This window comes from Apteryx mantelli, chromosome 16, assembly GCF_036417845.1.
Source record: "Apteryx mantelli isolate bAptMan1 chromosome 16, bAptMan1.hap1, whole genome shotgun sequence".
In the NCBI taxonomy this organism is placed as follows: Eukaryota; Metazoa; Chordata; class Aves; order Apterygiformes; family Apterygidae; genus Apteryx; species Apteryx mantelli.
Genome location: NC_089993.1, coordinates 7,668,393 through 7,686,102, shown reverse-complemented (window position 1 = coordinate 7,686,102; position 17,710 = coordinate 7,668,393). Strand labels below are relative to the sequence as shown.

Genomic DNA, 17,710 nt, shown 5'->3' with positions numbered 1-17,710 from the left:
ACACTGTGACTATTCTGCAGTGGTGTGGGCCATATAAATTTGGTTTTGACTTATCTTAAAACTTGAGCAAGCAACAGAAGATAGGAAATACCAAGTCTGGATTGAGCCTTTATCCTTTATTGACACAACTGGCTTTCACTTTCCCTTCTAGCTGTCTGAATTGAGTGCATCCTTACACAGTTGCTTCTATCACTTCATCATGACCTTTAAATTTGATATTTGCATCTTTTCATTTGATTCTTTTAGCAATTAACATTCTTTAACTGACAGCATGCCAGCAGTAAATCATGGGTAGCCAGCATTACACTAATACCCATGTAAAAATAATGTCCCTACCTTGTCCTCTGATTGAAAACTGATAGAACAGCTTCAGTAGCATGTCATATAGCATCTGTACCTGGTTTAGCTACTCTTACAAAGTTTTTATGAATCAGGATACATTTGTGAAGACTGACATTCCTATCTTACTACTGTCCACATCTTCACCTTATCAGAAAGCTCATTTTCTTTTTTTCCATCTCTGATCTGTTCTAGGAGACAGTTAAAATACCCTAAGACAAACCTTTGCCTCCACATCTTAGGAAAATGAGACGGAGCTTGGGAGGGAGCAGATTTCCAAAGCTTGGTCAGGTTTGAGAATTTAATCTTAAAGAGTCAGTATTTAAAACCGAGTGACAGCTGTCCTACTCGTCAAGCTCATTGTCTGTTTAAATCCCTGCCACCTCCCTTTCTTTGCTTCCTAAGGAGCAAGCATAGTATCGACCCCAAGTAATTTGAGAACTCTTACCTTTAGGTAGTAGTGCCAAATTTGGGGAGCAAAAATGCTTCAAGAGTTGATCACTTCATCCACTTCTCTTCAATGCAGCTCTCTCTAGGGAAGAAAGCAGTGCATATGACCAATGACATGACCTGCTGTCATGCCTCAGTAGTGTATCTAGTTGAAGTGGCGAGCAAGTCAGGTTGGCAGTGTATAATTACCCTGGTCCCAGCCTACTGCTCACACCTGCTCTGCAGCAAAAGGAATGTTGTGTTACAAGGTTGCACCAGACTTTTTTCCCTGATAATTTTCTAATATTTCATAATTTTTTACCTCGTGCTAACTTGAAAGCTAGATGAAGACAATTAGAAGAAACATGGGAATAATTTGAGGACAATGGAGAGGTATATATATCCTAACCCATCACACTTTTATACAAACCATCACAGAGTGATAAAAAAACATAGGTAGAGTTGTATATGGAGGTATGACATTTTGACTTTATCTAAGTCTATGATCAGTTTAACTTTCTGACCACAGGGAGTCATAGAGTCCCTGCTCTGAAATAGTTCTTTGGCTGATGGATGAACTCAGTGAGTCTGTTCACTAATAGACAGATAAAAATTTAAGCTAAAGCTGAAGGCAGTGGGAACAGCAGTCACTAACTTTTAATGTATTTTGATCTTTCATATTTGGCACTAATGAATGACTGTGACTCAGTGTAATGGAGCTTTTCCTCTGCTCATGCTTATAATCCTCTAGCAGGCAGAGGACTGTCTGCCTTAATCCAAGATGTTTGTTTCCTTTATAAACTGGCATACAACCTAAATGATCAAAAAAGGCTAAACACTAATAAATTGTTGTTCCTGATGAAAGAGAGGTTAACTGTGGTTGTGCCATAATGAAACGCCATCAAAAATATGCATCAGTAGGTTTGAAAAAGAGGATATGCATCAATGTCTCTTGCTGAAACACAGTGCAGCTGTTAGAAGAATGACTTCCATTTCCATCAAAGAGCTGCTTTCATGGAAGTGATGCTAGCAGAGCCAAGAAGGAGAAGAGCTTCCCCTAAACCAGGGGTTCCCAAACCTTGTTACAAGGTCAAGGCCATTGTCTGTGGAACTGCTTCACCAACACTGTTTCTGCTAAAAATATGATGATAAAATTGCATGGTGGTCCACAAGAATTGCTGAAGGTTGATCAAATTTGCTCAAAAGGCTGGAGAATCATTTGCTCAAAGCATGTCTCCGGTCGGGAAGCATCCAGTTCTGTCCTCTAAGTGCCCTGATACTTAGTTTCCTGTCCAGAGGATGATTGATTATCCATGAGCAATGTTTTTAGTTTTCTTCCTTACAGGTTATATTAGACTCTCTCAATACTGAATAGCTGAGCAGTAAAAATGGCAGGCAACACTGAATGTCAGTAAATATGAAGTAATGCCTATGGGGAAAATAATTCATGTTCAATAAGAAACTCCAATGTAGATTTTACCCCTTGGATTAACTGTATATATATGAGTACAGCAGCATAGCAGCAGGCAAAAAGAATGTGGGGAATTCTTAAAAAAGGAATGAGAAACAGAAGTGTTATGCTACTGCAAGATAACCACCCACAAAGTGAATTCTGAATGTTGTTCTGGTTAAGGTGTGTCTTCTCTGAAATCAGCTGATGAGAAAAGGTAGAGAGAAGGGTGGGAAGACTGAAGTCTCTGTCTTCCAAATAGACTGAACAGACTAACAGTTTGAACTTGGGAACAAGATAATGATGGGTTTATGTTAGAAATTTAATCTGTACAATAAGGAAGCATTATGTGCTGCTATTCACGATTCAGGCCCCTGCTCAGTGAGTCCCTGATAAAATTATCAGGTAGATGTTTTAAACCAAACCAAACCCATTTTCACAGAAAATGTGGATGATGATGTAACTTCTGACCAAAAGAGGTTGAGGAGACCAAAATTATTAAAAAAAAAAAAAAAAGAAAAGGAAAAGTCATTCATAACTTTAACACAGTGGTTGGAAATAGCTTCTAGCTCTGGACTGACAGGAGTAGGAAGTTGACGAAAGTGAAGACTCACTCTAAATAGGGCCAGTTTCTTATACGCTTTCCATAATATCTCTCAGAGCCAGTATACAAGAGGTTCTGGGTTTTGCGAGTGGCTGTCAGAATTTATGAGCTCTCTTAAGCCCCATCAAGGATTTTGACGTAAAAGGACAACTTGAATATACAAATGGGTCTCAGATCAGTGCATTCCAGGCTATTCACAGTCAGGACGTTCTTGCTATTTTGCTGTGCTGCAGCCATTTTTTTAGTAAGCCTTTGGCCAGGAGCTAAGTGAACAGCATGTTCTGGATTGGTGATGCTGAGAGCCCCCTGGACAAACCAGGTGATTCATATTTTCTTGTTATTGGGAACACTGCAAATGGGACTCCTGTTGTGGAGAACAGTCTTTGTGCTAAACAATTTCACAGATTCTTACCAAGAAGTTCATTTGGCCATGTGTATACTTGGAAGTGTCATACCTATTTTGTTACCGATCAGAACATCATTCATTGGGATCAGAGAGCCCTACCTGCAGTGCTGATTTTCTGTGGGAAGCGTAGGGAGAATTGGCTGTTTGCATGTCCATACATACCTCTGCCCATCCTTCCCATTCTCATTTTCATCACAGCTTCTGAATGCTGTGAAACATGACATGCCCCTGTTAACCAGCACTGGAGGACGAAGGAAGTAATTGTTATGAAAATAATACTCAGCTTAGGAAGAACTCTGGAACAATAATGTGTTTTCACTGGAAGTTGGAGGCGGTAAGCCAGATATTTGGAGACCAAAAATTGGTGTAGGAAACTTCAATGCAACCTTTTATTCTCTAAATTTTCATTGATAACAGCAGATGGTATGAATCAGTTGGTGCAATAGTGTAAATCTGCAACAGATGCAATCAAATTCTTGTCCTTGCCTGTTCCAGATAGTAATTTCAGGGAGATTATATTATCTGCATGTAACTCTCACCCTACATGTCTTTACCCATTCCATTCCTTGCCAAAACAGTCATTAACAAGTCATAGCTGCTGTTAGATACAAATATCAGCCTAAGTTTTTCAGTCAACAGTTGCATCAAACTTTTCTGCAATTAATCCATCCTAAATATCTGACCTTCTGCTCATGCATTAGAGATGTTTGTAAATTTTTCTTGGAAACCTCTTACTTGCTTTCATTCATGATATGGCATGCACTGGTGAAAATCAGGAATGAACGAATAATGTTGATGAACAGTGGAATAAAACTAGTGACAATGGAAAGGGCAGTGAGCCTTCTGAGACCCTAACTGACCTTGCTGAGAAGAAATCCAGAACTTGGAGGAAATCACCGAGCTTCACAGAATTTCAGGACAAGTCTGTGAACCCTATAGCAGGTTCAAGGTCACGGACAGCTACTTTTACACTGACAGATTTTTCTGGAGCACACTGGAGGAGGAAGAGTCTAGGAGCTTTAATACCAATGTCATATGTTCCTCCAGAGAAACTATGTTGCAGCCATCTCAGAAGAGAAGTGAGGAGTGTTGCACCTGATCTTGAGTGTTATTAATATTTATGTGACTGCGTCACTTCAGAGCTGTCCGGAACCATCCAGGTCAGAAACATCCAAACAGGGACTCTGTCCCAGCTGCTTTTACTTCTGATACCAGGCTGAATTGCTCAGAGTTCTCTGTTTTAACTGGAAATTATTTTGCCCCTTTTCCCTTCCTAAATACTATGCCATAAGTTAATGCTGCTACTGAAAAGGCAACGATGTATTTGCTGGTTCAGATTCATAATGCAGACCCATTGCAAATGCTCTGCACAGCTTCCATACATTAACATACGCTGGGATGATCCTCCAGGTATTCTTATATGTACTGGTGGATGCCCTACTGGCACAAGAGAAGCCTGTAATGTATACACAACTTTTTAGGGTTCCATACTAATACTTACTGTCAGTAAGGACAGAGGCTGCATCAGGTTTACACTCACTGTATGTTCATACTGCAGCATGCCATTTCTTAAAGAGGTTTTTAGGGTCTAGTGAAAGAAATGTGTATTGAAAAAAGATAACAAAAGAGAGAGATGACTCTTCTAACAACTGTAACAGCTTTAGAGCAAAATGGAGTCAAGGAAAGTCCCGCTACATTTTTATTATTTTTAAAGATAAATGGAAGCTAAATATCTGTGAAATGATGCTTGTGAGATGGTCCCCTGCAATCTGAACCTCAGAAATGGTTTGCGAGCATGCATGTGTGTGTGGAAAAAAAAAATGGATGCCAAGATGTGCATACGTTTCTTACAGTTTTAAAATAAGGGACCATAGCATATGAGAGGGGGGAAGAGGAACGACTACCAAGCTGTGCCGTGGAGGGCTGTCTGTGCTGGACGGCCTCCCGTCTCTTCCCACTCCTGCCCAGCTCTGCGGGGAACCAGGCTGGGTGCTCAGCACAGACTGGATTTTCTTCTGTTCATGGAAACATTTGATAAGGTAGGTTGAGGCTAGATTTTAGGGTGCCTATGGTTATATCACATTAATGTTTCTATGTGACAGGATATTGAGAGACTGCAATTTTTTTTATGAAATATTTTTCCTCTGAAAGTATGGAGCACTCTGGAGGGCACAGAGTTTAGACTCAGCCGCAGTTTCTCGCCTGTATTTTGACGTAAAGAAAAATGCTAGTTTAGTAATTATGTATGCTTTTCTAGTCTATGCTGTGAAGATGGTAATCACTAGCCTTGAAATCTTTCGCTCCTTTCTTTCCAGTGACTGTAACATTGCAACCAGGCAGACCACCATTAAGCAGGAGCTGAATCTGTGGGAGAAGGGGCCTATTTTCTTTGGGGAGTTTTGTCTCTTTTTCTCTTTTTTTCTGAGCAGCAGAGCAAAGGAAGTGATGAAGCCATTAGCACATCCAGAAGTGCTCGTGCACCAGAAATGCTTACTGCGGTGTAGGGTGGCTTAAGTGCTTAAATATTTAGGACAGCTTTAATGCCTAACATGCTGCCAAGTTGATGCTTATGAAAGAACCCAAAGCTGTTTAAGCTCTCAGGGCTGTTTACAGACGTACAGGAGGCAGGTGCTCACTTAAGAACCAGATCTATTTTGCTTGTTCCCAGTGGCAGTGGGCATCCACACGACCTCACACCTCCTGCCATTATAACAGGTGGGGTAAGAGGATGCAAAGATCCTGTCTCCTGCCGTGTGTGCTGCCCTCTCTGCTGTGGTCGGCCACCAGCTGAACCATGGTTCCTGAGCCTAAGGGGAAAGTGAGAGATTTTAAACTTTTGTTTACATGCGTATCACTGGCTTTCTTTTGCAATCTTGATTACGCTGTTTGCTGTCAGAGGAACAGCGTAGTACTTAGAGAAGATAAAGATTATTGTACATAAACATGTCATTCATACCCTGAATATCACGTATACTCTCAGGGACAAACAAGGATGTAATAATTATTATAAATGAGTGCATCAGAGAGTCGATTGCTTTCCCCATTGTCACAAAAGATAGTTTCTTGTTGCATGTAGGAGCTACAGAGACAATTATTGGAGGATTTTTCTCATATTTTTGCTTACAGTCTCCCATATGATGGAACAACTGGATTGAGGATTTTTTTCTGTGTAGTTGATTGCCCTTGTTCTCTGACTGCGGATGTTGTAACCCTGGAGTTAAGATCAGGCTGTATACAGGCTGTAAAAGCTCACGCAGGAATTCCTGCGTGGCCTCTGGTGGAGCCAGGGCACTTCTCCTGCATATCCAGCCCTATGCAGGCCCACATGTAAGGCAGCATACTGGGGAAGCTGCCCCACTGAAAGCTCTGGGAGGTTTGGCGCCTGGCCCAGGGCTAACAGCGGAGGAGCGTCCCATTGCCTGCCCTCAGGAAGAGGGGCTTCAGGTCCATGCAGCCAGAAGGAGCCTGGTGGGTAAGGGCAGGTGCTCCAGGAGCAGCGCCGGCCTGTGGGTCTCCTTGTCTGCTGGCCGTGCCTCCCTTGGGGCCAAGGTGGAGCACTGCACTGCCTGGGAACACGCATGTGGCAGGGACCCCGAGAGGCTGTGGCCTAGTAGCAGAGTTGGCTGTTGTGACAAAGAGGAGATATTGAGTTGCTACTTAAGAAAAATGGAAGCAGCAGAAAAATGGAAGCTGAGCAAGACCTGAGAGTGAGGATAGTAGAGCCAGACCCTTCTGAGCTGAGTAGAAAAAAATATTAACAGGGGAAAACTGAAAGAATAACCCAATTTGTTATCATATTTGTCTTTGACAGCTGAAGTAGTAGTTTGCTTGGTTCTCTCATATGGGAGATTTGACTGAGTGAGGAGCACTGAAACCATTCACAGGAAGCTCAGGAAGCCACAATATCTGGTTCCTCTAACAAATGCACTTTTAGTGTCAATTTTGGGTATACATAGCATATGAACATTTGTAGATCCTTTTTTTGGCATGTGTTTCATAGCCCACGCTACTAAAGCTTTTAGCTTCTGGAGGTGAACAAAATGATCTGAAACTGATTTTTTTTTTCTTTCTTTCCAAGGAGAGAAGATAACTTTGAATCTTGAACTGTTGGATCTCCATCCAATAACTTCACTGGGAATTCAGGGTAAGTTAGACCAGCATTTCTAAAACAGAAAAGATGGAGACAGCTCAGCACAGCTGCTGTTAGTTCTGGTTGGACTGTGGCTGAACTGCTAGTATAATCAGAGATACAAATCCTAATCAGTTAAGTCATGGAAATGCTAAGCATTCTTGAAATTCCTACACTGACGCTTTCTCGGAAGGTTTGTTCAAATGCTCAGTAAGGAATGACAATATGTAAGAGAACATATATTCTCTTTTTACAGTACATGATCACATGCCATTTTTTTCCCTTTATTTAGCTCCAAAGGACTTTACAATATTTTACTAGGAAAAAAAATTGCACTTAGGGATAACAGCATTCCCTTCACCTTTGCACTTGGCAGGAATGACAAGCAGCTTTTTTGTGTGGCTGTTCTGTTTATGAAGATGGTGTTGGTCAAAGAGGAATTTATGCAGCTCACCTGTGCAGTACAGAACTACAGAAATACAAAAATATGATACTAAGTAGAAAGCAAAAACATGAAGGTTAAAATTAAAATACAGATTAATGATATATGTGGAATTAATTCTGTATTAAAATGGAAAGTCAGACTGAAACTGTACAGATACCAAAGCACTTGCAGTGTAAGACATGGATTCAAAACTAGCAAAACTCTATATTGACTTTCATCAGGGCTCAGAAAATCCTGCAACTGGGTTACCAAATACTGCCACCTGCAGTTTGCATTAATCCAGAGCTAATTCACTTGAATGAAAAAACAAATACAAACCTGTCAAGTTCCTTTCTTTTTCACTTTTAGAAGCCTCAGGTTTAAATGTATCCATATTTGCTATCATGAAATACCTGCTCATGAGTGATTTTACTTCTGTAATCAACCAGAATTTCAAAGGAATGGAAACATCTGAGTAGATCCTTTACCATCAAATCCATCAAAAATATAAGAAGAAACAGTCTTGTATATTAGCAGTCAATTACAAATGTTTTTTAATCCAGTATGGCCTCTTGTTATGTATTACATAAAGAGTATTGTTTAAAAGCTCTGAACACTTCTCATCACTGAGTTAAAAATAGATCACTCACAGGTATGTGTAGGGATGGGATGAGTTTTTTTTCCAGTAGCTAAAGTTGGGGCCAGAACCTACAGTCCTCCACAATCTTGTCCCTTGTAATTTAGGTACCTTTAAAATTATTTTTGGACTTGATCCCAGAGCCCTCTCTCACCTTAATGAGCCTGTTGTTGAGCCTTGAGCAAAGGCTGAGGTATCAAGTCCTTACCAATTAAAATGATCCCATCTACTTTATATGTAACACTTTTTTTGATGGAAACTGTAGAAGAAGTAAGTTAGAGTCCTCTGCCTGAAACAATTTCCTAAAACTGTTGTCCAGCAATGTTCAAATATTTATCAGTCCATGTCTGGAGCTCTGTGAAGAATGACTTGCAGAGAGTTGAAAGTGTGCAAAAGTAGCACAGGAGATCAGGGAGGGAATTATCCTGAAATCAGCTGTAAGTAGGATGGTTGTTAAGGTACTTACTGTATTGTAGAACTTGCTTAATGCTCTCCTGTCAGGCAGTGAAAACCTATCCCTATGTTGGTGTGTGTCCCTTCTGAATTTACAAGTCACTTGTGCCCATGGAGTAGTTTAAAGCAATTTTCTGCTATTTCAGATTTCAATCTTATTTAACTACTAAAACTCTACCATTTTTTATGCACTGCTCATTCTGCAGGCACTGTGACATGAAAAAGCAGTCAGTGAACCTGGAAAGGTTGCTAGCTGTGATTTCTGTGGTCAAGTAAAAACCAGACAGATCCATGTTCTTTTTTGATATGAAGAGACAAGAATTCTACGTATGCATAGTGGTAGTGTTATGTAGCTATGTAGATGGCTGGGCAATCATATTGTTCATTTGGAATCCTTTCAGGTTTACTGAGAGAACCATTAAACATTCCTTTGGTGATAGCGAAGTAATGGAAAACCACCACCCAAAGGCCAGAAATTATACAGACTTAAAAAGCAACCAGGCTAGTTAGGCCAGTAAGTGCAGGGACTGGGGATTGTCCTCCTGGCTGACTGTGTGTATACATGTTTGTATTTATACATAAAAACAAAAAGAAAAGGCAGAAAATAAGTCAAAGAGTCATTGCAGGGACACTAAATTGCTTGTTTTTTCCCCAGAAGGTCCTTCAGCAGCAGATGGAGATAACCCCAGCACTAGACAACTAAAACTAATGGGTTTACATGAGCTTTGTTAGGTGGTAGTATCAGAGAGATCGAGATGTCTTTGTGCCAGCCCAGGGCACCTGAAGATGAACTAAAAATTTCAGTTACTCATTTTGGTTTAGTTTTGAAATCTTTGAAATTCTGTATTACGCCATTTTTATTTTTTCGTGCTTTTGAGTCATGTTTCGCTGAAGAAGATATAGGGAACTGCTTCCTTATGAAGCTCTGACATGAGTCAGTTGAAACAAGTTGTGCTATGCTGGAGTTTTACGACATTGCTCAGTTGGGAGCGACTCTCAGTGAAGCAGGGTCCTTCGGCAGACTCACAGCTGAGTCAAGCGGCTGCTGAGCAGCCTAGTCCCTGTAAGAAGACCTGTCCTCAATCCTCCTGTGATCCCTATTCAGGCAGAAAGGAAATGCTTATGCAACAGAATCACAGAATCGCTGAGGTTGGAAGGGACCACTGGAGATCATCTAGTCCAACCCCCCTGCTCAAGCAGGGTCACCTAGAGCACATTGCACAGGATTGCATCCAGGCGTGTTTTGAATATCTCCAGAGAAGGAGACTCCACAACCTCTCTGGGCAACCTGTTCCAGTGCTCTGTCACCCTCACAGTGAAGAAGTTTTTCCTCATGTTCAGATGGAATTGTCTGTGTTTCAGTTTGTGCCCGTTGCCTCGCGTCCTGTCACTGGGCACCACTGAAAAGAGTCTGGTCCCATCCTCTCGACACCCTCCCTTCAGATACTTGTACACGTTGATAAGATCTCCTCTCAGCCTTCTCTTCTCCAAGCTAAACAGGCCCAGCTCTCTCAGCCTTTCCTCATAAGAGAGATGCTCCAGCCCCCTAATCATCTTTGTAGCCCTTCGCTGCACTTGCTCCAGTAGTGCCACATCCCTCTTGTACTGGGGAGCCCAGAACTGGACGCAGTACTCCAGATGTGGCCTCACCAGGGCTGAGTAGAGGGGGAGAATCACCTCCCTCGACCTGCTGGCAACACTCTTCCTGATGCATCTCAGGATACCATTGGCCTTCTTGGCCACAAGGGCACATTGCTGCCTCATGCTTAACTTGGTGTCCACCAGCACTCCCAGGTCCTTCTCCGCAGAGCTGCTTTCCAGCAGGTCAACCCCCAACCTGTACTGGTGCCTGGGGTTATTCCTCCCCAGGTGCAGGACCCTGCACTTGCCTTTGTTGAACTTCATGAGGTTCCTCTCTGCCCACCTCTCCAGCCTGTCCAGGTCTCTCTGAATGGCAGCACAGCCCTCTGGTGTATCCGCCACTAGCCCTTGTATGCGCAAACCTGCCTCCTACTTTAACTGGGAAGTAAGCACTAAATCTTCATTTCAATACATTTTTACTCAAAGATCATTCCACAGAATAGTATTTTCTATGTAGAAAATTAATGAAGGATGCCTGTGCTGCCTGCCTTGCTTCTATGTGCAAATACAAACTGTGCGCAGAGAGAAGTGGCAAAATCCATCCCTGGTAAAAGAGACCAGTCATTTGTATGCCTCTCATCGAAGACAATGTTCTATTGACATGAACAGTCCTTCCTTAAAGCACTGAAATCATAAGCACCCAGTCAGAGTACTATTCCTGTATGACGCTGTGGCACCAAGTACATCGTTATTAACAGAACACAACCAACCTCATTCATTCCCAGATCTGCTTGTCTTTCAAGGATTTTACTACCATCCATGCAGTGCTCTATTCTCAGATTCTTCTGACAGACAAGATGCCCAGTGATGGTGTACTGAAGAATCAAAAGAAACACTGGTGTTTCTTCCTATATGATTTCACTTTTGGAGCATAAGGAGTTCTTGCAAATGACAACTCCAGAGTGCAGGTTAATTAGAACCCAGCATGTTTTTCTCCAGCAGCCCTGCTTGGAGATGCAGTGTTTCTTCTCAATAAATAATAATTAAACAAGAGTTAAGTTAGATTAAGTGCCTCTGGAAATGTTTTGCACCACTCTGTGTCTCATTAACACTTGCAAAGATACTGGTTACAGCAATGTATTGTAATGCTTCTGTTTCCTGGTGCCTGTATCCATTAGGAATGTAACAGAGACATTATGCAAGAAATTTAGAGATAATAAAACCCTTCATTGTTGAGCCTAGTCTTTTGCCTCACCCATGTGTCCCTGACATCCATTTTGTTTTATTTCTCAAGAAAGGGTCAAGTGAATGATTACTAGAACAACCAGAGGCATCATTGTGAAATACATCCTTAGTATTTTCTGCAGTGCAGATAAATGTTTTTCTCTTGCTCTGCTGTTGTTTTAGTGCTGCTGTCAATGGCTTATGGTAAGATGGTTAATAGTTTCCCATAGTAGTCAGATAGGCCAGTGCATTGAGAAGCTGAGAAATATTACTCCTTTTTTGTTTTCTCTTTTCCATCTGTCAGCTGATTGACACTTTCCCATCTGTCATTGCAGCCTCTCTCTGGATTGTTGTAACACCATTAATCAGCAGAATCGACAAAACGCAAATTAAATAGATGACAACAGAGAAAGACCCAGATGTTACTTCATCAACACTTTTGCATGGGATGATCAGCCACATGCTGCTCGATCTCATCAACTCACTGTTTTGCTCTTAACGAACAACTTTCTTCCATTGGGGCATAGTATGTGCTGCTTTTTCAGAGTAGAGTGTAGCGGGCAGGAAGAGAGAGAGAGAAAATGAAGAGTAGCTTTACAGATCGAAACACCCTGGTGTCAGAATTCCCTTTTTATGGTTTAGGATGGTATTTCTGGATATTTCAACAGTTCTGTGAGGAAAGTGACGGAGAAACAATCCAGAGTTGCAGAGTTCAGATTTGGATCTTCCCCGTCTCATTGTCTCATAAGAAGACTGTAACAAGAGGTTACTCTCTGTTTGCCTCTAGTTTAACCCACCATGCGCTGTGTACTACACAGGGGCAGAGAAGGCAGTGCAGAAAAGCTCCAGCAACAAAAGACAGGAAACTTTGCCAGGTTCCCAACTGTCACCTGATAATTAGCATTCTGTGATTTGTGAATAGGATCTATTGGAAGGAGGTGTATTCATAGCATGTTTCCCTCTGCACGACATGCTTTTGCAGAGGAAGTAGTAAAACTAAACCAGCACATACTCAGACACACACAAGTCTGAAAAATGATACCCTTTCCTGTTAATCTGGAAGTATAGTTTATCAGTATCCTGTCCTGGTGGTGTCTTCTCAGAGCAGAAGTCACTTTCAGGACAAAGCTAGGAAATGTCGATTTAAACCTTCTTTATATACTCCTGACAAAGTCATCCAGCATGACCATAAAAACAAAAGCTGACGCAGAAGAGAACTAGAGAAATGCAAAGATAGGTTTCCACATTGCTGGGAATCCTGCAAATCCTGCATCACCATCCTTTTCCCCATCTGAGGCAGATTAATGTGCCAGCTAGTAGTGATACAACCTTTCTGGCTTAAATTTGGAATAGGAATTAAAATCTGGAGTATTTTTTTTTTTTGGACTAATGTCATTGTACTGTGATTGTGCTGTGTCTGCAGCATCTAGTCCTGTCCACCACTTAAATCGTAAAAAGGGTTAGATACTGAACTGCAGCATCTAATCAGTGAGGGATGGCTTGTGTCTAGAACAGAGTATACCTGAACACAAAGCTAAAAGCAAGAGGCAATTTCTAATGAAGATACACAGTAGATAGCATTTGGCCTTAATTGTGTTTACCGTAAGTGGAGCCCTTGAGGGAAAACCAATATAAGCAGTTTCTCAGTCAAGAATGGAGCCACAGGATAGGTGTGTTGTTTAAATAAGATTCCCCCTCTACTAGTGAGCTTTTAAATCTTTTAAAAGGCAGGAGCATGATGTGCAATAGTTGCAGAGTAAATATTTAACTGCTGCAGCGGTGCTGGCTACAGAAGATCTGACAACAGACAGACTCAGTCATCAGAAATGGAGACAGCCTAGGCTAGTGGCTTTCCAGCTTTAGTGACTGGGAGACCACTGAGCTGTCTCCAGTATAGTGTGGGCCCTGGGATAGTGAATTTGCACTACCTGACAATATCTTACTTTTCTGTGTTACCTTAAGAAATAGTCCATAGTATCCCAAATGTCTGTAGGCCAGAGGCTGAAAAACACTGGCGTAGACTTACAGGGTAATAAGAGAATCCGTTCTTCCAAGATACCTGTGTTTGGATGATTACATGATGACATCTGTTCATTTTACTTATTAAAACTGATTTCTTTAAATTTGTTTATCGTCCGACCTTAGTCCTGCAGAGAGGTCAACAGGCACAGAGCTGTGCTCCCAATGATACTGTACAGGAGTGACAGAGCGCTAAAGCTGAATGAGTTCAGATATGTGGAGGCCTGTAACAGGTTTCTGCTTAAGCAAGAAATTCAGTGATTCTAATGGTTCCATTAATTCCATGGTTGTGTCTCAGAATCAGTCCTCGCCAATGGAAAATCTCCCCAAGGATGCAGCCTTGTAACAGGAATTCCAGCAGATTGGTCAGTGCCTCCTGGGACTCCTGCAGCTTCCCCTTACTGTTCCAGCTTCCCAGGTGAACTCAGTCATAAGTCTCCCGTTGACTTCAAGGGAGGAGATTCAAGCTAAGGTTGGTGCACAGCATGTTTCTGTGATGCCAGTCAGCAGAGGGTCTATGCTTTTACATGATGAATTCTGCTAGAAAAGGTTCTGTATAATCCACAGGGAAGCAAATCTTGTGTGATATACATGACATATTAGTGCTTGCAGCTCCTGCTAATAGCATCGAATTCCCTAAGCACAACATGAAATAATTTCTTTCCATTTTGCCTGCTTTGAGTTTGCTTAAGCTTACTACATCTCACTACTCATCTTACTACACCTGTATGATGGAGAAAATAAAACACTCCATTGTCCCACAAGGGTTTGTTATGACTGACTAGTTCAGCATTTGAAAAGCATTTGCAGTTGAAGATGTGAGTTGAGTTAAAGCATTCTTTACCATCCAGTCTAGGTCCTTTTCCTCCCATCCCTCACTGCTGCTTTCCATCTGTTCTAACATGAGTCAGGTTTGAGCTGTAAGCAAGATCCCATGCAGGGTTTTGAGAGGGTCACTTCAGACACATGAAAGGTCATTCTGCTCTCGTTATTAACATGGAACTTATTTCATAGGCCCCTCGTAGGATGCTTGCCGTTGAGCTGTGATCTGTCTCAAGAAAACCGCAGGATTGTAACTGAACTGCCAGGCAAATCATCACACTTAGGAGGACTGTTTGTATTAAATACTATAAGCTTACTGGTAATTGTTTCTGACTTACATCATTGCAAGCAACTCTCTGACAAAGGATTTTTCATCAGTGTTGCTAACATATGCTATAAGTTGGCATCAGTTCACCCATGGTAATCTTCTGTGCACTTATTATCTCAGAAGAGAGGAGCTGCTGGTAGCTTATTTTGTGCTGGCATGCAGTTGTGCAGGGATCCAGAATACTTGTCTAAATATAGATAAGGTACCAGTTTAATTTATGAACTACTTAGTTTTCAGCTGTATTTATCTAGCAAAATAGTTGGACCCTTTCAGCCTGAATGGTATTAACTGGTCTTCTTAAAGTACATAGTTACATCCACATAAAGGTACTCACACCTGCAGAGTGTTTTCTTATTTGGTACCTATAAAAGCACCTTTTTCCCTGTGAAGTGTGCCCATTCTGGTAACTGCATTAGTGTAACAGCACTGGAAAACACCACCTTCATTGCCCTGCTCAACAGACTTGTTTTGAAATACCCAACTTTCTTAAAACCTGAAAAAGCAGGTTCAGATTCCCTTGTGGATGCATCTGTGTTTGTAAACCAAATGTGCTTATTGCTCATTAATCAAATGTATCTGTTTTGTTTAGCAGGTTCAGTCCTCTCTTACACCTTCCCAGTCCCCTGAGAGACTCCTGCCACACCTGGCTGACCTCTACAGCAACAGTAAACAAATGGGTTTTGCTGAGTTTGTCCTTTATGATTCCCTGACTTCACTCGGACACAGACAAAAGGAGGACTGCACGAGTGAGTGGGGAAAAAGGCTAACTTGGACAAACACTTTCAAGAAATTTTGGGGAACAAGAATCAGATCTGCAATATGGAGCAAGATGCCTTTTTGGAGGGAGAATTTAATGGGACAAGGGCTTCTGGAAAGACCTTAGGCAGGCCTGGAACAGGAGAGGAGAAGCCCTGAACTTTTTTTCCACCTGTACATTTAAATGGAAATAAAATTGCTTGGGGGTGCAGTCAGACAGCTTGGTGGTACTTTGCCATCTATAAAGCTTCAAATGAAAATGAAATAGTGGTTTTCTTTAGAAGCTGAGCCTTGGAAGTTCCTTGCTTCTGGGGACTGGTTACTTGGGTGAAACCCTGGTTCTTACTGGGCTTGCTTATAAGATGAGGGGGAGATTGAGCAGTGATTGTGACAACATCAAAAGGATTAGAACAAGATCCGCAAGCAGAGAGTAAATAAGGGAGTAGATCTAGTGAACAGGGAGACGGTTCATAAATCTGGAATTGCCTGGGTTGTAAACTGCATCGATCCCACATACTAAAGGACCTACAGGGCAGAATGTTCAGTTTAGGGGAGCAGAAGCATTTGCATTGCTTGCAAGATGTCATCTACTCTGGCTTGGTAAAGAATTTGTGGGAATAGCAGAAACCTTTTGTTTTTCAGTGTTTATTTACATTAATGGGGATCTGATCCAAAGCTATGCAAAAGGCCAAAGTTAGCGTGTTGATGTGAGTGTGCACTGAGGCACGGGTACATTTCAGGACAAGCACGGAGGCCAAGATTAAAGATTTGTCATATTTAATGTGGATGTTTTTACCTTCCTCCTTGGAACAAGACTCTAAGGAGGCATAGGTAGGAAACAAGGGAGCTGTGGGAGGGCAGTGCAGCACCTAATACTGCAAAATTTCTTTAGGAAAGCTTAGATGCACTTGTGCATCCATAACAGAAAATGTGCATTGCTCACTGATGAAGTGGAATGGAATAAATAGCCTACTTTGCTACTCATAGTGATGGAAAGCAGACAACAATCTCGTCCACTGGAGCAATGGGAGGAGCTGAAAACTTTCTCTCTTCTTTTCCCCTGGCCCCTGTTTTGTGCTCTTTAGTCTAGTAGATAGCACAAATAATTATGCCACATGGCATGCCTGCTAATGTGCTTCTAAGTGTCCGAAGGGACTGCTAATGCAGAACCTGAGGCACACTGACTGGTACTGGAGAAAGAAGAAAACAGAAGGGTGGCTTGTTCTCACCTTCAGGATGAACTGCCCATTTTATTCCTTTTTCCCTTATTGCTGGGATAAGTTAACAGTAACCAGAGCCTTCAATAAAGCAGGGAGGTCTGGTGACCTGTATAAGATTACTTCAGCTGCAGAAAACTGCAGCAGCAGAAACAGCTAAGAGAAAATGGCAGTATTGGGCAAGATTCCCAACTGCACACTGTTCCCTTGTGAAATATTCAAAGACATTCTCATATTTATTGCTAATGTAGGACAAGGCCATTCTGAAAGGCTTCAGGACAAAGCTTGGTCTTACGTTAAGTGCCAGGATACTGTAAGCTGAAAACTGGCCAAAATCTTTGAGGCAGGGGTAAGGCACCTGAGAACCATAAAATATTCCCAGTTGTGCAAGATTATCCAAAGCCATTTCCTCACAGCAGAGAGCTGCTGATTTGCCTCATTGGTGAATGCTGTTCCTCAGTGTTAATCATTCTGCCTTCATATAAGCAACTCTTCCTTTCAGAATGTGCTGGCTTTTCTCAAGGAGAAGACCCCAAACTGAGAGGCAAGGGGAATCCAGACAAGACTCTGTTGGCTGCAAAACCGAATATATAAAACCTTCTCTCCACCAAACCCTTGAATCTTTAGCAACTGAGAATTACAGCTCACAGCACAGCCAGCCTCATCGCTGTGTATAGTCTAAGGTGAGGCTCTGACAGGAGTTAAAATGGGAGTATAGTTCTGCTCTTCAAAAGACAGTGTGAGAATGGACACAAAGATAAACCTGGCTTAAAAGTAATGCTGATGTTACTCCAGTGCAAGAGCATTTTTTCTGCTCCGTGGTAAGAGTAGTTGTGAAGTTAATTCAAAAGAGAAAAGGAGAGAGAGGAATCATCAAAGCATTGAAACTGTC

General features: G+C 41.8%; 1 long non-coding RNA gene across 1 annotated transcript in view; it reads left to right on the top strand.

The window, feature by feature from the left end:
• Positions 1-17,495, top strand: part of LOC106482617 (uncharacterized) — a 31,353-nt gene extending 13,858 nt beyond the window's left edge. The window contains exons 2-4 of the long non-coding RNA XR_010885792.1: positions 7,307-7,372; positions 15,435-15,591; positions 17,321-17,495. This is a non-coding gene — a long non-coding RNA (uncharacterized lncRNA). The remainder of the gene's footprint in view (positions 1-7,306; positions 7,373-15,434; positions 15,592-17,320) is intronic.
• The last annotated feature ends 215 nt before the right edge of the window (positions 17,496-17,710 follow it).